The sequence below is a fragment of the Mauremys reevesii genome, linkage group 14, assembly GCF_016161935.1.
Source record: "Mauremys reevesii isolate NIE-2019 linkage group 14, ASM1616193v1, whole genome shotgun sequence".
In the NCBI taxonomy this organism is placed as follows: domain Eukaryota; kingdom Metazoa; phylum Chordata; order Testudines; family Geoemydidae; genus Mauremys; species Mauremys reevesii.
In genome coordinates, this window is record NC_052636.1 from 16,587,006 (window position 1) to 16,614,210 (window position 27,205).

General features: G+C 49.9%; 1 protein-coding gene and 2 non-coding genes across 3 annotated transcripts in view; 2 read left to right on the top strand and 1 right to left on the bottom strand.

Annotated features, from left to right (window-relative positions):
* LOC120381973 (zinc finger protein 850-like) overlaps window positions 1-27,205 on the top strand; it is a 754,134-nt gene that overhangs the window by 431,157 nt on the left and 295,772 nt on the right. The gene's annotated exons all lie outside the window — the stretch shown is intronic.
* TRNAV-AAC lies at window positions 5,287-5,359 on the top strand. The gene has a single exon. It is a non-coding gene; the product is annotated as a tRNA-Val (tRNA).
* Window positions 6,746-6,817, bottom strand: TRNAG-UCC. Its single transcript has one exon. It is a non-coding gene; the product is annotated as a tRNA-Gly (tRNA).

Below are 27,205 nucleotides of genomic sequence, written 5' to 3' on the forward strand. Positions count from 1 at the left end.
AAGTTCTACAAGGAGCTAAAGAAGCCTCAACCCTGCATCTGAATTAATGTCACATTTCTCACTGCCCGACACAAACAAATGTCATTTCAATCCCAGGTGAGTCCACTTCAGTCATTCCTCAGCCCCATTCCTTCCCCCTCCTGCCTTAGCTTAGGGCATTGCACCACCCTGTGGCCGTTTCATGTCCCTCCTCCGTTTCACACAGAGACACAATTTCCTTTGCATGGATCCATGAACAGCAAAACCTCCCTGTGTCACTAGTCTGAGCCAGGGCATTCAATTGTATTGACACCGTCTCTCCTGCAATGGCAACGGTCAAACAGAGGGGACGTGGCCACCTTCAGCCCTGGCAGTGAGATATTCACTCTCCTCTTTCTTCAAGCTGCTGTTGTTATTCCATAAAGCATGAACCATGGAATAAAAAGGTGAGTTTACTCCAGGGTGAGGAAAGAAAGGAGCCACCAACTCCCCAGAAAATCTCAGTGCCCCAGAGAAAAGCTGCCCCTTTTATTGGAACTAATGATGTGCTGGAGATATGTTGGGAAAAGGGACTGTCTGAATTGCCAAGGCAGGAAACGAACAATCTACAGCAACATCATTAACCACAGACACAATCTAGCCATGCTCCAGCCAATGGGGAAATGGGCAGGAATTCATAACATCAACTATAAAAATGATACACATCTAGAAATAGCATAATTATAATCAGCCAATCAGGACCTCTCCATAGACCCCTTACGTGACAACCTTTCTACAATATTGGCTACAAATAGAACAGCGGTCGCAATGGTGATCTATACAGTTACAGATTATGTCAATAACGTCACAGGAGGTGACACGGCATCAGTCAGACTGATACTGGAATACTGCCTCCAGTTTTGGTGTCCTCGTTTGAAAAAGATGTTGTGAAATTGGAGCTGGGGCAGCAAAGAGCCACCAAAGGTTCTGAGGGCTGGAGAAAAATGCCTTCTAGGGAGCTATTGAAAGAGCTCAACCTGCTTAGCTGATCAAAAGAACATTGAAAGGTGACTTCATTGACGTGTTGAAGTGCCTTAATGGAGAGAAAATATTGGGTGTTAAAGCGCTCTTGAATCTAGCAGAGAAACGCATAACAAGACCCAATGGCCTGAAGGTGAAAAGAGACAAATTCATATTACAACTAAGGCACAAATATTCAACAGCGAGGATGATTCACCACACGAACAAGCTACCAAGGGAAGTGGTGGATTCTCCATCTCCTGATGTCATTTAATGAAGACTAGATGCCAAAGTAGCTCTTCTGTCATACAGGAGGCCTGTGATATGCAGGGGGTCAGATTAGATGCTCTAATGGTCTCTTCTGGCCATAAAGTCGACTAATTTCTGAAAAACTGAGTGTAGCATTGGGAGCAGCGTCTGATGTTTCCCTGTCTAGCTGGCTTGCTGCCTAGAATGAACGCTCCTTGAGTGGGGTGATCCACAGGGAGTAGCTCAAACCTGCAAAGTGCCTGGCCAGAGGCAGGACATTAGCCCAGCAAGGGAGGGGTGTGGCAGTGACATCACAAAGGCCTTTTGCAGGACCTCAGACTATTGGTCCAAGGTGGTGGGGAGGTGGTGACCTCACAGAGAGATGCTGACATCAGCCAGGCAGGACGGGGCGAGGGGCCAGGGAAACCTCAGAGACCCCTGTGGCTTTGCTGCAGCAAGTCTCCTTCTCCAGGTCTCTCTTTGAGGACTGAGAGAGTATTCGGGTTCACGGACGTGAGCGCCAGGAGGAACCTCTCTCGAGTTTTCTCCTTCCCTTTTAGTGATTTTACTAGAAAACAGCCGTCCCTGTTTAGAAGGTAAGAACCTCCTGGAGATTTGAAACCTGTTCAGTCTGATCCATCTGGTGACAGGTCACTTCCCTTCTCTATACCTCAGGCTCCTCCCCATCTGCCCAATGGGAACAGGGACAGTTCTCAAACTCTGGGCAGTCGTGAGCCTGAGTGAGATAAGGGGCGATAAAGCCCTCTGTGAAGGAGAAAGGGGAGTTTCACGGTGTTTAACACCAAGGAATTCTAAAGTTTGCTAAAATGTCTAGTCTGCGGAAACAAGAAATGGTCGGGACAAACTTTTTAACCATTGCCTTTTCTAAAGCCCATTCAGGGGTGTGAGTCCCTGTCTTTTAGGTACCTGGGGTTCTTTGCCAGCAGGAGAGAAGAGGTTCCTGCCTCCATGTTTGTGGCCTTAACAAACCAGGTGTTGTGCCCCAGTTCTCATCTGAGATCCCTGAAAAAGAACATCTTCCCATCCATGAACAAGACAGGACCTATCTTTCAAAGGGGAACAAAGAGACCCCTGGGACTTACAGACTAGCTAGCCTCACTTCCATAGCTGGAGAGATACTGCAATACATTCTTAAACAGTTTGTCAGCAGCACCTACAGGAGAATTTGGTTCTTAGGACAAGTGAGCATGGATTTGTCAAGAACAAATCATCCCAAACCCAGCCTCTTTCCTTCTTTGGCAGGGTTCCGGGCCAAGTGGAGGTGGGTAAACAGTAGATGGGATCTATCTCAGGGTTACTAAGGCTTTTGACACAGTCCCGTAGGACATTCTCACAAGCAAACGAGGGAAATGCGGTCCAGCTGCAATCAGTGTCATGTGGGTGCAGAGCTGGTTGAAAGCCCAGACTCCAAGGGCCCTTCTCCATGGTTGGCTGCCCAACAGAGAGGGGGCAACTCGTGGGTCCGGCAGGGATCAGTCCGGGGTCCAGTACTATTCAATAGTTTCATGAATTATTTGGAAAATGGAGTGGAGATCATGCTTCTAAAATGTGCAAACGACACCAAGCACTTTGGAGCTCAGGACTGGAATTCAAAACGCCCTTAATAAATTGGAGACTTGGTCTTCTTGATCCAAACCCCATGGCTAGGCCCCTCTCTCTAGACTGGGCTGAAGTGAAACCCCAGAGCCAAACACTCCTCCTGGGCAGTGCGCTCTGACCTTGAATGGTCAGATGCTGCTTAGCGCTGTCAGAGCAGCTTTGGCTGGGGGATTCTCCCAGCACTTTCCAATAGCGGGAAAGTATTAAATCCCCATTTGCTTGCTGGGGACGGAGCCCTAGAGGGGGGAGCAACTTGCCCAAAGTCCCACCGAAAAAGGAAAACAACCAGCAGTGGAACCAATAGGGGTGTCAGGATCTTGGAGGCGCTGTCACCCCCACACTAGGACGGTGTTATGCACCCCCTGCGGCTGGCTGAGTTTCTCCGTCCCTTGGCAATAAGACAGCCTAGAACCCCAACCAGGGTTATTCTATCTGCTACCCAAGATCCATAAACCTGGAAATCCTGGATGCCCCATCATCTCAGGCATTGGCACCCTGACAGCAGGATTGTCTGGCTATGTAGACGCTCCATCATCATTCCACACAAAGATGGACTACAAGCCGTCAGGAACAGTATCCCCGATAATGTCACAGCAAACCTGGAGGCTGAACTTTGTGACTTTGTCCTCACCCATAACTATTTCACATTTGGGGACAATGTTTACCTTCAAGTCAGCAGCACTGCTATGGGTACTCACATGACCCCACAGTGTGCCAACGTTTTTATGGCTGACTTAGAACAACGCTTCCTCAGCTCTCGTCCCCTAATGCCCCTACTCTACTTGTGCTACACTGATGACATCTTCATCATCTGGTCCCATGGAAAAGAAAACCCTTGAGGAATTCCACCATGATTTCAACAATTTCCATCCCACCTACAACCTCTGCCTGGACCAGTCCACACAAGAGATCCACTTCCTGGACACTACTGTGCTAATAAGCGATGGTCACATAAACACCACCCTATACCGGAAACATACTGAACGCTATACTTACCTACATGTCTCCAGCTTTCACCCAGACCACATCACACAATCCATTGTCTACAGCCAAGCTCTAAGATACAACCGCATTTGCTCCAACCCCTCAGACAGAGACAAACACCTACAAGATCTCTATCAAGCGTTCTTACAACTACAGTACCCACCTGCTGAAGTGAAGAAGCAGATTGACAGAGCCAGAAGAGTACCCAGAAGTCACCTACTACAGGACAGGCCCAACAAAGAAAGGAACAGAACCCCACTAGCCGTCACCTTCAGCCCCCAACTAAAACCTCTCCAGTGCATCATCAAGGATCTACAACCCATCCTGAAGGACAATCCCTCACTCTCACAGATCTTGGGAGACAGGTCAGTCCTTGCTTACTGACAGCCACCCAACCTGAAGCAAATATTTACCAGCAACCACACAACAAAAACACTAACCCAGGAACCTGTCCTTGCAACAAAGCCCATTGCCAACTCTCTCCCCATATCTGTTCAGGGGACACCATCATAGGACCTAATCACATCAGCCATGCCATCAGGGGCTCATTCACCTGCACATCTACCAATGTGATAAGTGCCATCATGTGCCAGCAATGCCTCTCTGCCATGTACATTGGCCAAACCAGAGAGTCTCTACATAAAAGAATAAATGGACGCAAATCAGACATCAAGAATTATAACATTCAAACACAGCCAGAGAACACTTCAATCTCCCTAGTCACTCGATTACAGACCTAAAAGTCGCAATATTACAACAAAAAACCTTCAACAACAGACTCTCACGAGAGATGCTGAATTGGAATTAATTTGCAAACTGGACACCGTTAAATTAGGCTTGAATAAAGACTGGGAGTGGGTGGGTCATTACACAAAGTAAAACTATTTCCCCATGTTTATTTGTCCCCCTACTGTTACTCACACCTTCTTGTCAACTGTTGGAAATGGGCCATCCTGATTGTCACTACAGGTTTTTTTCTCCTGCTGATAATAGCTCACCTTAACTGCTCACTCTCATTATAGTGTGGATGGCAACACCCATTTTTTCATGTTCTCTGTGTGTATATATATCTTCCTGCTGTATTTTCCACTGTATGCATCTGATTAAGTGGATTTTAGCCCACGAAAGCTTATGCTCAAATAAGTTTGTTAGTCTCTAAGGTGCCACAAGTACTCCTCATTATTTTTGCAGATAAATTCATGGAGGTGAAGTCCATTAATGGCTATTAGGCAGCCTGGGTAAGGAATGGTATCTCTAGCCTCTGTTTGTCAGAGGGTGGAGATGGATGGCAGGAGAGAGATCACTTGACCATTTCCGGTTAGGTTCACTCCCTCTGGGGCACCTGGCATTGGCCACTGTTGGCAGACAGGATATAGGGTTGGATGGACCTTTGGTCTGACCCAGTCTGGCCATTCTTCTGTTCTTATGAAGGGAGGGGCAGAGCCCTGCAACAGAGTTTCTGTAGTGTAGTGGTTATCACGTTTGCCTAACACGCAAAAGGTCCCTGGTTCAAAACCAGGCAGAAACATGATGGCTTAAGTTCTCCTAGTGGCCTGTCCCTGCTGTTGTAGGAGCAGCAGTGATTTCTATGCTCAATAGGTCTGTTATACCTCCCCGATTCCCATTTTTGTTTCCTCTCCCTCTCTGAATGCCTGTGAAGTGGCTTTCCCCCTCCCCCTCCCGCTCCCTCCTGTAATGCTTGTGGGATGAAGGGGCTGGTTGAACAGCTGGAAGATCAGAAGAGCTCCTAGATAGACAAGGTGTCTGGGACTCTCATTAGGCAGCGATCACACACCCAGAGCATGGACACTGGCTGAGGTGGAGTGTGACCCACCAGATGCAGCCAAGTCATCTCTAGTCGCAGGCCATGAGGAGCAGGTCCTTAAAAGGGGAAGGGGCCCTGTGCTCAGGAGTCACTCACAAGCTTGTACCTCCAGTGAATGCCCTTGGCCCGGACCGCCTGGCCAGTGGTTCGCTGCATTGCAGTTCATTGTGCCTCAGGAAGACTTACCTTCATCGCACTGTCCATCGCGGCGCTGTGGGACACTTACCTTGCAGAATCCTGTGCCTGCCTCTTGGCTTCCCAGGGATGGCTACTTGCAGCCCAGGAGAAGAAGGATGGTTCTGGTAAAAGAAAGACAAGCAAAGCACTGGGAGGAAATTTGGGTGTGGGCTCTGCGCTGGGGGTGGGGGTGGGGTGCAGGAGGGGTGGTGCAGCTCCCAAAGTGACCGGTACACACAACCCTCTGGCAGCAGCTCCTAGATGAGTGGGGCCAGGGGATCTCCATGTGCTGCTGTCTGCAGGCGCTGCCCCCAGAGCTCCCATTGGCTACAGTTCCTGGCCAATGGGAGCTGCAGAGTTGGTGCTCGGGGCAGGGTCAGCATGTGGTGACACTCCCCCCACCCCTGGGGATGCTGGGACATGCCAGCCACTTCTGGGAGCGGCACGGAGGGACGGAGGTAGAGTGGGCATGGAGCCACCTTAATGCTGCTGGCACATCTCTGCACACCCGTTGGGGGAGGGGAGCAGAGGGCCTCCATGTGCTGTCTGGGGTAGGGGCAGTTCACGGAGCTGCCTCCCCTCCCGGGTCTATTACAGGAGTGGGTGGGTGGGGTCTTTTGGCCTGCAAGGTGCAGCAGGTCAGACAAGATGATCACACTGGTCCCTTCTGACCTTAAAGGCTCCGAGTCTAAAAGGGAGAGGGAAGTAAAGGAATTTAAAAAAAAAATCAACCAAGCATTGTAATACCAGGATGACTCCAACTGCTCATTGTATAGTCCCACCCCTTTCTTCCTCCACTGGGTGTTTAATGACCTGTTGGGATTTGGGACACTGATTCTCTCATTCCATTGATAAACTGAAACAACATGACTGAAATTAAACCAATTCTCAGGACAGCAATCATCACATCATTGCATTGGCTGGGAATCGAACCCAGGTCAACTGCTTGGAAGGCAGCTATGCTCACCACTATACCACCAATGCATCTGGGGAAACTCTCTGATTTTTCACACTTGCTGTCTGGTCACCTTACTTCTCAGCATGAGGCAAATGTCTCTGTGGTCTCTGCCATTCATCGTGGGGAGTTTCCCCACTGATAACAGTTCTTGCTGGGTCGGGGAGGGGAGAGAGAAGAGGCCTTTATTCTGTTTCATTCCTCTCCATTTTCTGTTCCTCCCCGTCCCTTCCAGGGTCCTCCCTTCCATTTCAGACTGTGCAGTGACACCCTCCCTGCACCCAGGACTCTCGAGCCTCTGGAGCAGCACGATCCCATGAGATCCTCAGTGACCAAGGGTCTTTTCCAACTTCCAGGAGGCCCCAGCTTGAGTCTAAAGGAAGCTCTGTTCCTTCCTGGGGATCCTCTCTCCCTTCCTGGAGATCAAGATCATGAAGCCTCTGCCTTGCCTCCTGGGTCTGAATTAATGTCCCATTTCCCACTATCTGCTCGAAAGAAACAAATGTTTCTAACCCAGGTGAGCGGCGTTAATTCAGCTGGAATCCTTCACCCACATTCCTTAGGAGATACAGACTCTCTGTGACACAGACTGACTGGGGTTCATCTCTGCATGTCCCCAATGGGGAAGGAAAGACACTGAGGGGGAAGGAAGAAGATGGACAGAAGGAGTCAAATGGGGCTAGACCAGAATAGGACATTTTCTGCCTGTTAAAATGTACTAGACTCTAATTGCTTAAAACAAAACAAACCCCCACCAGCTTCTGTTTGAACCATCAGCTTTTCACAGAGCAGCCAAAGTGGTGAAGCACAGACACACATAACCACCGACAGCCCAAGTTTGTCTAAGAAGCACCTATAGTGGCTCATGCAGGGGGAAATACAGCTGTGGGTGTGAGTTCAGGCCTCACCCAGAACGTTGGTTTTCATTAGCCACGGAGCTTCCCCCACTTTCTTTGCCCAATTCACATGGAAAGTGCCATAGGAGGGTGATGAGAGTAAATTCTAAACTCTTAAATGTGGAGGTTGGCCCAGAGATTGGAATAAGGGGTTTGAAGAGAAAAAGCTCTAAGAGTATAAAACCAGACAGTCTCCAGGGGCAGGTCCGGTACAACGCCTCAACAGGGAGCCATTTGGGGGGGTTCACTCCCTCTGTTCAATGTCCTGAGAGGTATTTGAAGGTGAAGATAACGCCATGGCTAACAGGTGACTAGCACGTCCTGGGTTAAAGAAAGGGACCTGGGTTACTAGTCGGAAGATTTGCGTTACCGTCACTGTCTGACCCCCCCTTCAGTGCGGAGCAGGTGTGTACGTTGCTGGGTGAAACGCACAGACTCCTGCAGAGCAGGGGCAACTTTTTCCATGGCAGAGAGCCTGGCACTTAGGAGACTTTCTACACTTGCTGTTTTGAAGCAATTCAGTAAAATAACAGAGGAGCTACAATGTCTGGTCCAAAATTTCAGCTGTCCCTGGTGCAAAAATGCTATTTTAGGATCTACATCGGAGGCTCCTGGCACTAGGACACCTGACCAGAGATCTCAGTGGGGGTGTAACAGCTGCTGACTCTGAGGGTCCCGGGCTAAATCCACTTGCAGGGGGAAGCGTGTTGATTTATTTGATGGATAATGAGCACCAGCTACCAGGGGAGAAGCCCTGAGAGTCGCTGCCACTCCAGATGCTGCTAGGGCAGGGGGGAGCCCCAGGGGGCCAGCTGCTGTTCTGGCCACCCCAGAAGTGCTGCCAGAGGCCACCAAGCTGTGGCTGCTGCTGCTGCCCTCGGGACCACTGGTCAAGTGGTCCCCAGGGCCAGCCGCATTGGCCGCTGCTTGGGCGGTCCCTGGAGCCAGTTGATTGAGTGGCCCTGGAGTCAGCCACTGTGCCCACTGCAGAAGTCACGGAGGTTGCAGGAAGTCACAGAATCCATCACTTCCACCACCTCCGTGACAGACACGGAGACAAACCCCTCCCTGCTGTGACTGCAGTTCCTGGAAGGAAAGAGAAGAACAGAAAGTGACGAGAGAAAGAAAAAGAGAGATTCCCTGTCACCTCTCTCCCTGCTGCCTCCCCCCTTGTATTCTGTAACCCCATCTAACTGGGTTCCCTGTGCTGGTGCCATGGGGGTGACACTAGAGTTCTTGGGATTTGGGGGGAGGGGAAGGGGGCTCTTCACTTCTCAGCATTTCACACAAATTTGTCTTTGGGCTGAAGTTTCTCCTGTGGGGCCTCTCAGTCAGAGCTGTACCCCCACCCCCTTCAGTGTGTGTGTGTGTAAATTGCAGAGTAGGCAGAGAAGTCGCCCATAAAGGGTCATATTGATCAGATGACTGGTTCTGACCGGGGTCCCACGTCCTTTGAGACAGGCTCATGTGCAGAACATGGGAGCTCTGGCTTGTCCTAAATGCTGTAGACTGTGAGTTCCTGGAAAGGGCAGGGGAGAGGGAGCAAGAGGAGAAAGGCAGAGACATTGGAGATGAGGAATTGGGGGGAGAAGAAGGAGAGAAGAGAGAGACAATAAATGATTGAGCCAGAACAGGTGTCCCAACTCCATCTTGCTCATCACAGGTGTTCAGAGAGACAGTAAGTTGCAGGTTTTCCAGTGTCAAGTCTGAACTTAGATTCTAACAATGTGCGTTGAAATATCAAGGGGATCTCCACATACCTGATCTCTTCCCTCCTCACCTTTTTAGTATTAATTTTTATTTTGACGTGTTTGGCTTAACCATGATCTTCCCTTTCCCCACCTGTATTGCAATTTGGGGTTTATGTTAATTTTGCTTCCCTTTTGTTCATGTCATTATAACTGTAACAGCAAAGGAACCTGCAGGAGCAAAAACTGACTCAAAACTTCATTTCCCCATCATGCCAGAACATCCTACAAACAGCTCATGCAGCTGGAATCATAACACACAAGGCCAGGGATGGGAGATGCAGGTTTCCAAGGGTTCTGTCTTTCTCAGATGACACATTCCAGCCCCTTGTGTGCCTCCATCCTGTATGACCTGCTGGACTTTGACACATTTATTGTCTCATTCTATAGATAATGTGATTGTAACACAATGTGAGTGAAATTAAACCACATCCAGATGAGGAAACAACAGAAGAGAAAAGCCATTAGCGCATTGGCTGGGAATCAAACCCAGATCAACTGCTTGGAAGACACCTACGCACACCACTATACCACCAATGCAGCTGGCAGGAGTAGCTTTCCTGCAGGCTGTGTGTACTGGCAGAGGGAGTGACATAAGACCATGGAGTTAGTGAGTAGGGTGGATGGGCTGGAAGCTGCCTGACAGCTGGGAGCAGAGTTACCATCCCAGAGTGACTGAAAGGGGGCAATGGTGAAAACAGAGCTCATTGGGAGCTGGCCCCACACCAGCCCCGCCCCTAGGAAAGGGGAACTGAAGCTCAACTTCAATCACAGAAAAATCTTCCCTGAGAAGGAAGGGGACAGCTTGTGTTAAAGACCAGGTTTGTGTTTGTTTCTGGTACATATGCAGGGGCTGGGTAGTGCTAATTCCAGCCCCCAGACTCTGGGAGGATAAGGAACAAATTCAGGCTGCCAGTGACCTGCAGGAGGGAGATGATCTTTTGACAGTGACGGACGCCTCGTCCTAAAGGCCTTTGTCTGCCCCCTTCCACTGACTGTTTGGTACAGGAATGCAGCCCCCACTCCTGGGTCTCTCCTGGGGAAATAATGTTTCTGTGCAAAACACCAAAGCTTTTAACAGAAAGGAAGAAAAGGAAATGGCCACATGATGGGACTAGGACATAAGGAATGAAACACAAGATCCTTCTCCATGTGCATTGACTTTTAACCTTGTTTGTGGTGGTGGTGTATCCATGTTGAACCCAGGGGTCCTCTGGGGCGCCGGGCATTGGCCACTTTCAGGAGAGTGGGCTAGATGAACTGGTCTGACTCAGTGTGGCTGTTCTTATGTTCTAACTGCTGGTTATGGAAGAGACGAACTTCCAGGCTACACAGAACTGAAGAAGGGTGCTGGGTTAGCTCCACAGCTTGTCTCTTTCACCAACAGAGGTTGGTCCTCTGCAAGCTCTTACCCTCACCCGCCTTGTCTCTCGGACTCTGAAAAGTGTTTTCTCGCCACTCCCCTGGGAGAGACGTTAAGTTTCCCTTTGGGCAACTATCAGGCTGAAGCAATTGTATTGACAGTGACACTAGAATTGAAGATTTAATATTATAAATAAATGAGTCTAAACCTGAGGTTCTGGTTTTCACATTGGATTTTCTAACTCAGTTCCCAATGCTCTTCTAGAAAGGCCTCCAGGCTGCCTGCCCAGCCCAGTAAAGTGGCAAGGAGAAAGCCCACACTGCTGCTCTTTCAGGTAGTTGAAGGCTGCTATCAAACCCCCCTCACTCAGTCAGTCCCCAGTCTGTGGCAGTGCATAGGATTCTTCCGTCCTAAATGCAGGACTCTGCACTTCTCCTTGTTGAACCTCCTCAGATTTCTTTTGGCCCAATCCTCCAATTTGTCTGGGGCACTCTGGACCCAAAACCTGTCCTCCAGCACTTGGATTCTTTACATGCTTTCACAGAGCAAAGAGCACATGTTCCATGATTTCATAGGGCAGAGTTTTGTGCTATCGGGAGCTTTCCCTGTGTGAATTTGACAGGTGGATCAACATAGAGACACACTGACCCTTCTCAGGGTGCTGAGGACTGTGAGTCTCCTTGTTGGCACCTGCCACAAGGAAGAGGGAGTTTTGCATTTGGCAGCTGGATGTTAGTGACCAACTCACCAGCCTGCTGGAACTCAAGGACCCTCCTCTGAGTTACAGCAGCCACCTTAACCCTTGAGTTCCTTCAATGTGTCCCCCTCTGGGGTCCAGCCCAGATCACCATATACTCGGTGAAATCCCAGATCCTCTCTTCCCCAAGTATCCCAGGTTACTAGTTTTACTGTGGACCATTGCTACTGTATCTCACACAGCACCTGAGTACAGTTATCGAACAAGCAAAAAATTTATTTAACAATGGATAGAGATTTAAACACACAAACGTGAGTGATGGAAACCAACTGTTACCAACTAAACAAAGGCAGAAAATGATAGAATAGAAAGGCCAGCACAAAAAACAGAGAGGAACAATAAGATACTAAAAGGACAATGGTTGGAACTCTCCATTTCTCTCAGTCTTTGGATTGATGGGTACTAGAGCTGTAGCAACAGTTGAGGAACCAGGGTAAATTAAATCTAAGGTTTCAGCTGCTAGTGAAGCATTTTCCACAGTCACGGCATTCATAGGGCCTCTCTCCTACCTGGATTGTTTGATGCCTAATAAGGTGCGAACTGCGATTGAAGGTTTTCCCACACTCAGTGCATTCATAGGGCCTGTCCCCTGTGTGGATTCTCTGATGTTGAGAAAGGTTTGAGCTGTTAGTGAAGCATTTCCCACACTCACGGCATTCATAGGGCCTCCCCCCTCTGTGGATTCTCTGATGTTTAGAAAGGTCTGAGCTGCTAGTGAAGGTTTTCCCACACTCACGGCATTCATAGGGCCTCTCTCCTCTGTGGATTGTTTGATGCCTAATAAGGTGCGAACTGCGATTGAAGGTTTTCCCACAATCACGGCATTCATAGGGCCTGTCCCCTGTGTGGATTCTCTGATGTACAGAAAGGGCTGAGCTGTGAGAGAAGATTTTTCCACACTCACTGCATCTATTTTTTCTCTTTCGCCTGAGGATATCCTGCTGTCTTGTGGTTTCCATGAGGACCTTCTGAGTTCCCCAACAGGAAATAAATTTATCCACTTTCTTCCCTGGCTGGTTTCCTTGCTCTGTTTTTGGTCTGTGCTGAATCTCCCAGGATTTTCCCTGCTCAGGACTCCTGGACACATTCCTTTTCGATCTTTGCGATAATGCTCTGTTTTTACCCACTGGCTCAACATTTTCAGGCTGAGAATTCTGCTCCTCTTTCTCACATGCCTTTGCATCACCTGCTGTGACAGAGACAGGAACCTCAAACAGGAATGGAAAGGAGAAGACCAAACAAAAACAAGTGCTGAAGACAGGTCAAATAAAAATCAGGAGCTGAACTCCCCCAAACTCTTCCCGCAAATAGGAGAGAGGAGGGGGATGAATTCAGCCTTCACATCCCATCCAAATACGCAGGGGGAAGGGAGGAAGCTACTGCCTGGTGTCTGCTAGGATCTATAGGAAGCCATGAACTATATTTACCCTGAGGATATGACCCCTGCTAGGGACAATAATGAACTGAGAGACCTCCCCAAGGGCTTTGTTGGGCATCCCAGATGTTTCCTTCAGGCACTTACAGATTCTGAGGTGGTTTAATGTTTCCTCACCTGTGCAGGCAGCTCTCAGGATCTCTCTTTCCTCTGAACCCTGGAGGTCTGGGACCCATGGCTCTTCCCCTTGTTCCAGATGGGAGATCACATCACGTTGGAAAACTAGAAACCCTGCTCAGATGAAAGAAAACAAAGGAGTTCAGTTGATTTCATAAGACTTGGTCATAAAAAAACATTCTATTAATTTAACTTCAGTGCTTAGTGTGACCTGGTGGGCCAGGGGCAGTTCTCACTGAAAATCCCAAAGTTAGGGCAGGCTGAAAAAGGGAGAGCGGATGCTCCCAAAACTGCTGGTTAACACTGAAGTTAAACTCACTGACCAGTCACCAACTGTGCTTCTGATCCCCCACATGGGTTATCGAGAAGCTGAAAAGAGAAATCACACGGCCCCCTTTATTCCATCCCAGTTCTCTGACTCCTAATCAGCAGCGAGGTCCAGTACAGTGAGAGGTTATTTAAAAACTCTGCTCACATAAACAAAGTGTTCCTGTGACCCCAAAGGGTCAGCCACATCACCAGGTCAGTATAGGTTTGGATATTACCCAAAATTCCATCCTTCCAGACAATCCTTTAGCATCTAAACTAAAGGTTTAAACGAAAGAAAGACAGAAAGAAGTTAAATGGGAAAGCAGTCAGATACATTCCAAAATGGATATATCAGGTTCTTAGCAGTGTTGGTGAGTTGCTGGCTTGAAAGTCCGTCTGGAACACATCCACAGTTTGGATGGGTCATTCAGTCCTTTGTTCAAGGCTTCACTTTGTAGAGAAGTTGCTCCAGAGGTAGGAAGGTGGATTGAAGACAAAATGGAGATGATGCAGCTGCCCTTTATATTCCTTTTGCCATGTGGCCTGTACTTCCTGTGTCCCAAACACAAGATTCACAGCACATGGCATGGAAAAGCCTTGAAGTTCTCAGTAGACAGGCATACCCCGGCATGTCTTGCTGACTCAATAGGTGTATCCCCTTGGTCCTTTCCATGGGCTCATTGTACAGCTGATGATCGTCAATGGGCCATCAAACAGGCTAGGCAGTGTTGATCCCAATATGTCTGGGGGTGTCACCCAGAAACACTGCACAAGTCTGGAAATACAGATATACCCTACATATCTATAAGTCACAATACAAAGGTGATACAAACATAGAAATAATATTATCATACTTGGCAAATCATAACATTTTTACTGACACCTTACATGGCATATCTAGCATGATTCATTGAAATTTTATCAGATTATATTATTATTTTATTATTAATACCAAAGTGTCTCACAATTCCATACAGTGTCACACTTGGTAAAACAGTGAATTCCCAGGACCAGTTCCCCAGGGCCTTGAAGATGCCGAACACTATGCTTATAAGGGATTGAAATACTCACATATCTGCTGGGAACACACACACAGACACTGTGTCAGTCTATACCTCTGTGTTCACTCTTCTAGAAAATTATGATCAATTTTGTACGCAGTATGGCTTGTGAGGTATCATTTGAAAACGCATAATCTACTGAATATTATCCTCCTGTTAAAATGTGTAGTAACACTGTATGTAAAGTTATGAGATTTTACAGTATGAGATTACTGAAAATGTTACAATTCTGGGGAACACCCACAGACCAGTTCCTCAGAGACAGCAAGGCAAACAGCTGGTCAAACAGCCAGTCTCCTGCAGGGGGAAGGTGTGAAGACATTTACATTCCATCACAGGAACCTCTTGAAGCTGTTGTGGAAAACGACCACACGATTGATTTTGAATCAGCTCAGCCTGAGGCTCTTTTCTTGGTTAAAAGTGCGCAGGGGGCAACAGCTATTGGAATACTGTCCCCTGAGCTAAAAATCACACAAGCCTTTTAAAGCTTAAAACCCCAAACAACGACACATATTTTGCATGTTAATTACCTTATTTGGAATATATTGCAAAATATGATGCAAGCAATGTTGGAAATAATTAAGAAAGGGATAGATACGATAGAATATATCATATATCATATTTGTAAAAACAGCAAATAAATCCATGATAGACCCACATCTTGAATACTGCATGAAGATGTTGTCGCCCCATCTCAAAAAAAGATATATTGGAATTGGAAAAGGTTCAGAAAAGGGCAACAAAAATGATTAGGGGTATGGAACAGTTATGCCAGACCTAACCCCCAGTTTCACTTGAGCAAACAGGAGCTATTTGACACTGTGCGATACGGCTCCTGTGCTCTGTTCCCAAAGTGTTCTGCAGCAGGGGAGGGTCTCTGGTAGTGTGTGTGTGTCACTGGCATAACAGGACAGAGTAGAGGTGGCATCATGGGGCTGGCATGAACCTTTTCTCTTCATTTCCCCTTCCAAGATCCGAGGGGACAGGAACCCTTACCCAGCGAGGTCACAGTCTCATAGTTCTCCTGCATGACATCCCAGTAGAGGGCTCTCTGAGCGGGGTCCAGCAGAGCCCACTCTTCCCTGGTGAAATGCACAGCCACCTCCTCGAAGGTCACCGGCCCCTGAAAGAGCAAGAGTCCAACACTCAGGATCTCTTTCCCCACTCAGAGCCCCACTATTTGTGGCAGAGAGGAGCCAATCAAATGGAAGCTCTGGGTGGATCGCAGTCAACAGAGTCCCACCCCCACCCCGCTCAGCGTATCCAGCAAATACCAGGGTGAGGGGATGAAGAGAGAGCCCCTTGTCTCTCCCAGCAGATCCATCACACACCTACTGGCCACTGACCGATACAGGAGATGGAGCCCCTAGCAGGGTCCAGGGAGAGCTCCCTGGTAGGAAGCCCAATAGCCTCCTCCTTGTGAGAAGCGGGATATGAAGGGAGAGGCAGCTCCAATAAGCCTGACTCATGGGTGCCCCCTTCATATCTCACAGCAGCCGCTGGCTAGTGAGCTCAGGCTCCAGCACTGGGACTCTGGTCAGTTTGACTAGCTCCATGTAGGTGGGCTATTTTCTTTCTTCACAAATTAGGGCATTTCCACCTCCAAACCTCCTGGGTCTGTTCCTAGAATCTAGGCCACTTATTAAATAACTCCCAGCAGGTTTGCCACACCCTGGCCTCCTGCTTTCCCCACGCTGTGAATTTCCTGCCCCGCTCCAACCTCCAAACCAGACTGTGCAAACCTTCCCATCTCCGGTGTATTTGCTGTCCCTCTCCTCCAGCACGAACCCACCAGCAACCCCCCGATTATCTCTACCTGAGTTGGCTCCACTGCAGCGATTTCTCTTTCCTGTCCCACGCCAGGCTGGGATGAGCTGGAGCAAAACATGGATGTCATTCTGCAGCCTGTCTGGGGGAGAAGGGCAGTTGTGGGTGTTTCAGAACCGGTTTTAGTTAATTTCACATCAGAATTCCCCCAGGCCCTTTCCCTGCAGACAGACACCCTAGAGTCTGCCATGCTGGGAAATGCTCAGTCTGTTTATTACAATGTTGACCTGACCCTCCTGCCAGGCTAAGCCCAGACACATTTTTAATCTCCCTTCTCTCTCCCCTCACCCCATAACAAAGTCTCTGAACACAAGGCTAGAAAAGAGCAGAACCAAAGGAGTCACTGTGGGTGATTCCCTCGGACACTGACCCCACGGCAGCCACACCCCAGCAGGGGAAATATGGAGTCAGGAACTGGCTTTTCCTCTCTCTGATCCTTGTTTTGTTCACTGGAAAGTGGTTCTGCCCAGGGATGCAGCAATACATGTGTCTGGGTGGAAATCTCTCCCCCCTCATTTCTCCCACTGCCCCTTTCAGTCTCTCCTTCCCCTGTCCTCTCTCCCTGCCCCTCTGGCTGGGAAAGTCCCATTCCTGGGGGCTTTGCTCTCCCAGGGCTGGATTTTCTCCTGGCAATTGCTAATGGGAGGAGAAATAGGGAGGGGCTGTTTGTGCAGAGTCACTTTCTTGCCAGACCCGAAGACTTTCCCTGAGGTCTTTCAGTTACCTGGAGTCTTGGCTCAGAATTTAGTATTAACAGGGCCCAGGGCTGCCCTAGGGGGCTAGGACCAGCTGGAGAAAGTCATCCCCTGAGCCAGGCAGAGAAGCAGCTTTAATTCAGGTCACTTCCCAGCACAGAACCCCGCTGGGGGAGCAGCAGCTGCTAAGCCTGGTCACCCAGATCACAATGGAGGCTGCAGCGTCTGACCCAGGAAGCTGGACCCCAATCTCCTGAGCAGAGAGGGACAGAGTGTTTGAGCAGCTTCCCTCCTTTAGCTCTCTGGGGAGAGCAGCTAATGAGAACCCCTCCTCACAGGGAGAATTGCTGATCTCATTTGCCCCACTGTCCATCTGGAGTCACTCCTTGTCTTTCCATACAGTGAATCTGGATTAACAATAGTCTCAAGGAAACCAGAGTTCAGAAATAATGAGTCCAGAATGCTGTGGAAGAGACCATCGTGTGGCAGTGCTGACCCCCTTCCCACCTCCCTCACCCCCAGATCCAGGACAAGGACTGGACAATCTAGGACAATGGAACTGGAAGTTCCTGCAGTTTTCAAGAGGGGAGAAGAGCAAAAATCTGTGATTTCACCTCACAGTGTTTGATAAGTGGCTAGAAAGTTATCACAGTGACTGGGCCTGGCCGGGGAATGTCGGGCAGTGCTTGGAGCCAGGATTCTGGCATAAGCTAATCATGGAGAAGCAGCAAGGTTAGTAGCAGCCCCCAGAGCCCCAGCCAACCCCCCCCGCCCAAGATACTCCCTGGGACCCAGCCCCCAGAGTCCCTGGCCAGGGACCTCAGATACCCCTCAGAGCCCCACCTGCCAGAGAACCCCACCAGACCTTCATTGCCAGGTTGGGAATCCCAAAGGGTTCCCCCCACCAAGAGACCCCAACAGCCAGAGACCCCACCAAAGGGACCCCACTGGGAACTCAGTCCCTCACTGCCTGCCTCGGATCCCCCCCTCCCCGCCCTCCAGCAGGATCTGCGCTGCCCTTTGCCTGGCACCCCCTCCTCCCCCCTGCGGGATCCCCTGGTGCTTTACAGGGGCACCCCCTGGCCTAGCGCCGGGGATTCTCCCACACACACTCTGTGCACTGGGCACGGCAGCGATCCCAGGAGTCTGCGGGGGAAGCCCAGACAGAGCCCCTGGCACAGCACCAGGCCCCCTCTAACCCCCTGTCCCGCCTGCCCCAGAGACGCCCACCCGGCTGTTCTGCAGCCACCAGGCCCCAGCAATACCCACCTCCAGGACCCACAGCCTCAGGGCTGGGCACATCACACCCACCCCCTGAAACCCCAAATCTCCAGAACCCACCAACCTCACTAGGGTACCCCCTGCCCAGCCACCCAGAGGCCTCCCCCACCACAATCCCCCTTCAGCTGCGATCTCCCCCCCCAGCCCCAGCAACACTGTTACCTCACAGTGCCTGAGAAGTGGATAGAAAGTGACCACCGCCCCCTGCTGGCCAGTCACACAGGCAGAGGGAGCCCTGGGGGATGTCTCTTGAACAGGAGTATGGAAGGCCTGGAGGGACAAAATAGGTAAGAAATGTCCATGCCTGTCACTAGCAAATAATGGCCACCCTGGATCCACCCCAGAGGTGGCTGCATCTTAGCACTGTGGGAAGCAACCCCTCACAGAGGCCATTTGCCATGGGGTTTGGATAACTTCTCAACTCACACTTCACTCAGAGTGACCTCCTCATCCCATGCCAGCTGGAGAAAAGAAAAGGGTCCAGCCAACTCTCCCATTACTAGCTGGGAACCACCGATCCCCAAACAGGGGGAGGCCTCTGACTTTGATGTGTATTAAATATCTGGCTGGTCTGTTTCTTTGGCAAACATTTTAACAGAGATAAAGGAGGGAACAAATGATTCACAAAGGAGACGGGAAAGATGACCTCCAGGATGGAGAAGACTCAGGGCAACAGGTTCCCTCGAAGGAAGAAGTTGCTGGGATTTAGAAACACGGGGAACAGCCCCAAACCCGAGAGGATTTTTAACTGACATTTGATAATGACATAGAAAGAGGCAAAACCTGAGCTTTGAGAGCAACGTTCAGAAATGAAAGAGAAAGGGTGGAAATCTGAGAGATTTTGGATCCATTTTGCAAATTATAGAGAGACAAGTGGAAAATCAGTGGGATTTTATATCAGTTGTTGATAGGAGGTAAAATCTGAGTGTTTCACATCAATATCTGATAAATGAATAAAGAGGAAATGGGCAACATTTGCAAACATTTTATATCCAGGTTCAAGAATCTGAGAAATTTTCTTAGTATTTTATAATTAGAGAGACAGGGGAAAAATCTCAGGGCATATTCAATTAGAAATAGACAACTAGAGAGCAGTGGGGCAAATGTTTAGGTTACTTTATATGAATCTTTGAGATTTGCAAAGCAAATGTGTCACAAACTGCGTATTTGATAACATGAGAGAAAAACACCAAGATCTGAGGGGATTTTATGTTGCTGTTAACGAACTAGTGGAAAAGGGGGACTGTTGGACTGGATTTTATACAACTGTCCAATACATAAATACAAAGTGATGGTTCCCCCCACCCCCACCATTCCCATGGGCAGCAGGGAGCCCTTTGAGGAGCTGATTAAAAGGGCAAGGGAGGGGGAGGGGGAGCTGAAAGGTCCCTGGATAAAGGAAGGGGGCAGCAGTGGGGGACAGGCAGGTGACTGGCAACTGATGGTTGGGGGCAACTGTGTTGGTACTTAGGGGGCAACAACTGGGAGTGGGAAACGGGGGTCTGGGCAGTCCCCATGGGGGACACGTGCGCTGCCCTTCCCTGCCCTGGCAGAGACCCGGCATCTCCTAGAATATCAGGGCTGGAAGGGACCTCAGGAGGTGTCTAGTCCAACCCCCTGCTCAAAGCAGGGCCAATCCCCAACTAAATCCCCAAATGGCCCCCGCAAGGAGTCAGCTCCCAGCCCTGGGTTTAGCAGGCCAGTGCTCCAACCACTGAGCCATCCCACCCCCACTCCAGGGGCAGCCATGTGCTGGGGAATGACTCAGGGCAACAATTTCCCACCTACACAAGGACAAATCGCTGCAGATAAAATGGGTGGGAAAATGCCCCTCACTAGAGAAGATTTTAAACTGACGTTTGGGACTCATGGGGAGAACAGGGAAATCGGGGACAGGAGAGCTGATCATTGGAGGATGGGGAATCGCCCCAGATTTTATAGCCCCATGTGAGATACTGAGAGAGAAAAGGGGCAGAACTAGAGAGAATTTGTAGCGGCGTGAGAGGCAAGTGGCACAAACAGGGACAGGATCCAATTAACTCACCTCCCCCCTTCGCCCACCCGCCACTCCCCCCCCCCCGGGAATTTCCTGGCTGCCCAGCGACAGTTCAAACCCCCCCCCCCCCACATCCCACTGACCTTCCCCCTCCTACAACTCCAGCTTCTCCCCTCCCTGCCTGACACCCCCCATCTCCCCACCACAGGATCCCCACCAGGCCCCAGTCTCTGCCCCAAATCCCACTGGGGCTGAGGCAGCTCTGAGGCTTCTCCCAGGTTCCCCGGGGCAGAGTCACTATCCTGCCCAGCCCCAGTGCCCCCCCCCCGTGGTCTCTCACTCCCCGGGGGCTCCTTGGGAGGCTGGACCCCAGGCAAGCAGGACGGCAGGAATGTGGGTGACAGGCCTCCTGTTCCTCAGTCTCACGGCGGGACCCAGGGGCTCGTCGCTCTCGGCTCGGGAGCGCTGGGAAGACCCGACCGTGGAGGGCCGTCGCTGGGGGCGGCCCAGCGCAGGCGCTGAACACGTCCTTATATCACTTCTGTGGCGGGAAAAGTGCTGAGGAGATGGAACGCTGAGGGCTGGTTTTGGCGGGAAAAACCGGTTTGGACTGGTTTGAGCCTGTCCCCTGATGGTAAACAAGTCCCCTCTCAGAGATGGAGTCCAGGGATCAATAGTTCATATGCTCCAGATTGGATCTTATTTTAAAGCCAATGATTTACCTCATAAACATCTTATTAACCAACTAATTGAACCTATTAAAGCAGGACCCACAGAAGGTTAATCCGGCCCTGACTGCCTGAGCACTATTTCAGCTCCACATTTTTGGGTGGACCTCCCACAGTGGGAGCTGCAGAGAACTCCCCCGCAACACACACACACACGCACACACACACACGCACACACACACACACACACCCCCCTCCCTCCTGGGAGGTGAACAGGAGAAAGGACAAAAGAAGCAAGAGACGAAGAGAAAGGAGGGGGGGATGGATGGAGGAAAAGGGGAAACAAAAAGGACAAACCCTAATGTCCCCAGTGATTCTAAGGGACAAAATCCCAGGTGCAGAATAAAATTCTGCTTCCTTAACCTCGTGTTTTCCATGCCTAGAATTCAACTGTCACCAGATGGATCAGACTGAACAGGTTTCAAACCTCCAGGAGGCTCTTACCTTCTAAACAGGGACGGCTGTTTTCTAGTAAAATCAGGAAAAGGGAAGGAGAAAACTCGAAAGAGGTTCCTCCTGGCGCTCACGTCCGTGAACCCGAATACTCCCTCAGTCCTCAGAGAGAGACCTGGAGAAGGAGACTTGCTGGAGCAAAGCCACAGGGGTCTCTGAGGTTTCCCTGGCCCCTCACCCCTGTCCTGCCTGGCTGATGTCAGCATCTCTCTGTGAGGTCACCACCTCCCCACCACCTTGGACCAATAGTCTGAGGTCCTGCAAAAGGCCTTTGTGATGTCACTGCCACACCCCTCCCTCGCTGTGCCAATGTCCTGCCCCTGGTCAGGCACTTTGGAGGTTTGAGCTACTCCCTGTGGATCACCCCACTCAAGGAGCGTTCGTTCTAGGCAGCAAGCCGGCTAGACAGGGAAACATCAGACGCTGCTCCCAATGCTACACTCAGTTTTTCAGAAATTAGTCGACTTTATGGCCAGAAGAGACCATTAGAGCATCTAATCTGACCCCCTGCGTATCACAGGCCTCCTGTATGACACAATAGCTACTTTTGGGGCAAACACATTCCAGAAAGGCACCTAGTCTTCATGAAATGACATCAGGAGATGGAGAATCCATCACTTTCCTTGGTAGCTTGTTCCTGGGGTAAATCATCCTCGCTGTTGAATATTTGTGCCTTAGTTGTAATATGAATTTGTCTCTTTTCACCTTCCAGACATTGGGTCTTGTTATTCCTTTCTCTGCTAGATTAAAGAGCCCTTTAATATCCAATCTTTTCTCTCCATTAATGCACTTCAACACTTCAATTAAGTCACCTTTCAATCTTCTTTTGATAAGCTGGACAGGTTGAGCTCTTTCAATAGCTCACTAGAAGGCATTTTTCTCCAGCCCTCAGGACATTTGGTGGCTCTTTGCTGCCCCAGCTCCAGTTTCACAACATCTTTTTCAAATGAGGACACCAAAACTGGAGGCTATTCCAGTATCAGTCTCACTGATGCCATGTCACCTCCTGTGACGTTATTGACATAATCTGTACCTGTATAGATCACCATTGCGACCACTGTTCTATATTTGCAGCCAATATTGTAGAAAGGTTGTCGTGTAAGGGTTCTATGGAGAGGTTCTGATTGGCTGATTATAATGATGCCATCTCTAGATGTGTATCATTTTTGAAGTTGATGTTATGAATATTGGCTCTATGCTGCCTGTATTTCAAACTTGTGCTCTGCTTCCGGGGAACACCCCAGCCAGACAATTTGGTGTCAGTTCTGCCGAGCCTGCTTGATGGCCCATTACGGACCATCAGCTCTACAGTCGACCCACTGAGAGAAGGCAGATACGTCTTGTGACTCAGAAAGCTATGCAAGGACCTGCCTATGGACAGAACTCTAAGGTTTTTCTATGCCATGTGCTTAGGGAGATGTATTTTCCATGCCCTGGTTCCTCACTGACCCAGAGAGAACAAAGGAACAAGAAAACAAAAACCTTCCCCCACAGATTTGAAAGTATTTTCTTCTCTTATTGGTCCTTTTGGTCCTGTGCCAACCAGGTTATCTGAGCTTTTTAACCCTTTACAGGGTATTTTATGCTACCCGTAGCGATACATTTATGACACCCTGTAAATAGCAATCTGCAGAATCTGATTCTGAGAAAGAGCAGGGTGAAGGGAAGTGGCTTCAGCAGATTTACTGAGCATGCTCAGTTTATGTGAACAGGCTCAGTGCACCATAAGTAGCAAATTCCTACACACAGCAGTTACTCACACTACACCTGAGGCAGCATGAGGCAGGGGCTCCATCGCTGTCCAGACCCCACCCAAGAGCAGATCCCCAGGGGCTGCGAGACCCTCAGCTTCTGGGACCTGTGTGTGGAGTCTCTCTTCTGCCCACCCAGGGCTGCCCCTGGGGTCCCTCTGGCCCTTGCAGCCCCAGGCCAGGGACAGCAGAGCCTGTGACTGGGTCCAGCTGGAGAAATTCCCCACCTCGGATGGGCACAGAAAGTGCTTCAGTGAAAGGCTGTCCCTGGCCCAGCACCTCTGGCACTGCTGCAGCAGCCCGGAGCTCAGCCCGGGCTCCCAGCGCACACTGGAGGCAGCAGCACCAGCAGTGTCTTGCACCTTACAAAGCCCAGCCACCAGGAGCTGCCCCACGGCTCTTTTCCTTGTTTTTCCTGCTTCCTTCCTACCAGCCCCCCACTGCTCCAGCCCCTTCCTGGCACCTTCAAGCCCAACCCAGGCTGCAGCTGCCGCACTCACCGGGCCAGGGACTGTCTGAGGTGGGAACTAGCCCCATCTCTGCTCCTCCTCCTGCCCCTGTGTGTCCCAGAACCCCTGCAGGGACTGACCCGCACCCAGGCTCTCGCTCCTATTAGCGCTCACAGGGGCCAATCCAGCTACGGGAGAGTGAGCGCCCCTGGGAGCAGGGAAGTGACCAAGTCTCCCTGCCAGAGGGTGGGGGAGGGGGAAGAAAGGGAAAGAGGAGAGATTGAAAGGGGATAAGGAGAAATAAGTGAGGAAAGCAGCACCCAGCTCTTTTCTACTGCATCACCCCTGAGCAGATTGCTCCTGAGCTCTGGGTAGATAGCCCCCAGTGTCTCCCAGATCCCCCTGCTCCCAAGGCAATGCACATAGGGGTCTCCTTCCTGCCAGGCGTGATTACAAGCAGGTGTAGGTGTCACTCTTATGCCATGATTGGAGAAAGACAGCAAAGCTTGGGGACACGCGTCTGTATTTCCAGTCCAGTGTGACAATCCCGGCTCCAGGAGGGGTTTGTTCTCTGCTCCTGCTGGATGGGCACCGAATGGGGCAGCAACAGGTTTGTGTCAGTTTTTGTTGCTCCACGTTCCTTAACTTAGAACAGTGTGAAATGAAGAAAATGGAGATTGAATTAAAGGGAAATAGACAAAGAAAAGTTCCAGCCCCCGTTGCTTATTGAAAGAAATGACTCAACTTCCCAGTTACAGGTTTTATTAACACGAACAAATAAATCCAAGAGCGCACGTCACTGAGGCTAAATGACTATAGACACCACTCAGCTAAGGGTTAAACAACACAGTGATAAAGTTCAGGTCAAATCAGGAAATCAATGAGTTAACAAGGATACTGCGCTGGAATCAAGTCGTCAATTTAGTCCAACCATCAGATTAATACAGCAGAAAAACCAACCCCTATAAATCCTAAAAGAGCAACCCAAGAAGGCAGGTGCACATTTAGTGATGCCGAAACCCCAATCAGATTTTCACCCAGGCCTTGCAACCCAGATTTACACAGCTGAATATTTCAATACCGAAACCAAATGATTGCTGACATTTAGCCCACAACCTCAAAGCTAATTACAGTTTTCTCCTTAGATGTCACTTTTGTGTAGCTAATACTTCTCCTCACCCTCTCGCCCCAGAACACATACTGACCTTACAGAGACATTAGTAAAAAGTTCAAACAGCTCTCTCTGAACAATATATATCTGACAGCTCAATTCTTTGCAATGCTTCCACAGGTGAGGCGCATGCATTCAGTCATTTCATAGGGCAGGGTTTTAAGGCTATTAAGATTTGGGGAACTAGTTTTCCTAGCATCTTCCCTGTGCAGATTTCAGAGGTGTGCAAACACACGTGCACACACACTGCACTACCTCCCCCCCTTCAATCTAATAGAAAGGCCGGGAGGTCTCCAACTTCATAAAAAGAAACAGACAAAAAAATAGAAAAAGGAACAAAACATTTCTAAGATTAGAAGGGGTTGGACCTCTGCACCTCTCGGGCTTTGGATTCACTGGGGTAGGAACTGTAGCTGCAGTTTAGGAACCAGGTAGTGGCATAGATGCTCCAGCACGCTGGGCTAGCAGGCTTTGCAGGTACAGGGAGACTAGTACAGGCTGCTTAGCCCATCGCCATTGTGCGTCATTCCCCAGAGGGGATCAGTCCTGGGATCCTGGCAGTCAGTCTCTCTGAGGCTATGTCTACACTGGCAGAGTTACTGCGCCAGGAGTTACAGTGCCACTCAGAGAGCGCTGAAGGGAAACCACTATTGTATGTTCACACTGTCAACAGCCTGTGCAATAGCGTGTTCACACTTGCAGCAGTGTTCGGAGCGGTGCACTCAGTATCCCACTGAGCATCTCTTCCTCTTATGCTGCTAAGAGTTGTGGGAAGGCAGAAGGGGTCACGGAGCATCCCGGGTCCTGTCCCAATGCCCCATGATGCATCGCTTCGCACCCCAGCAATCCCTGTGCTTCCATTCACATTTGGCGCCATCTTTCAATGGTTGGTGTACTGCGCATTCTGCCTCTTTGGGCAGCAGGCATGGACCCCGCACTGTTGACCAATATGCTGCTCGCTCTCACTAACACATCACGAGTGGCAGTGGAGTTATTCCTTCAACTACAAAGGCAAGAGGAGTTCGATATTGATCTCGCCACATGTAGTAGCTACGACAGGAGATTGCTTATGGCATTCACGGGGTGCTGACCACAGTGGAATGCTGCTGTGGAAACAAGCGCTGAGCGGCGGGATCACATTCTCATGCACATCTGGGATGATGAGCAGCGGCTGCAGAGCTTTTGGGTGAGGAAAGCCACATTCAAGGAACTCTGTGATGAGCTCGCCCTGCAGCACAAGGACACGAGAATTAGAGCTGCCCTGTTGTTGGAGAAGCGTGTGGCAAGAGCACTGTGGAAGCTGGCTACTCCAGACTGCTACCAATCAGTCGCTAACCAGTTCAGAGTTGGAAAATCGACTGTTGGACGCGTGTTGACAAAAGTGTGCCAGGCATTAATTGAATCCTGCTCTGAAAGACCCTGATTCAGGGCAATGTGCATGCCATTGCAGATGGCTTTGCACAAATGCGCGTCCCTAACTGTGGCAGATGATAGATGGCACATATTCTAATTCTGGCACCAGACCACCTAGCCCCCGAGTACATTAATCGCAAGGGGTATTTTTCTATGGTTCTCCAGGCAGTAGTGGATCACCATGTGCATTTCACAGACATTAACGCAGGCTGGTTCGAAAGGGGCATGGTGCACGCACTTTCAGAACACTGGCCTGTTCAGGAAGCTGCAAGCAGGGACTTTCTTCCCAGACCAGAACGTCAGCATAGGGGAAGTCAAAATGCCCATTGTGATCCGGGAGACCCTGCCTACCCCTTATGAAGCCATACACAGGGCACCTTGACAGCGGCAAGGAGCGGTTCAACAACAGGCTGAGCGAGTGCAGAACGACAGTTGAGTGCTTTTGGCCATTTAAAGGCCGACTAGCGCTGCCTCTATGGGAAGCTGGACCTGGCCAGTGACAATATTCCTGTGCTTATAGCCCCATGTTGTACACTCCATAATATCTGTGACGGGAAGGGTGAAAGCTTCACTCAGGGCGGGACCACTGAGGCTCAGTGTCTGGAGGTTGAATTTGAACAGCCAGAGACCAGCACTATTAGAGGGGGGCAGAAAATTGCCTGTTGCTTTGCAGGGCTCTGTTCACTTTCAATTAATGGAATGAAGATTGCTTCAAACCAGAACTATTCTATTAAAGGCTACCACTAGAGGACGGACGACGCACGCACACACCCACCCACCCCGCACAGTGGGGATGAGGAAAGGAGTGTCCCATGAGTAGATGAGGTTAAAGATTTGTGTCAGTCTAAGTATCTATGCAACCGTATCCTTGGGAGTACAGTGCAGCAGGTACTGTGCTTCGGCAGGAATGAACTGCAGAGGGACGGGTGTTGAGTGGACTGGGTACTAGGAGTACGCAGGGCTGGAC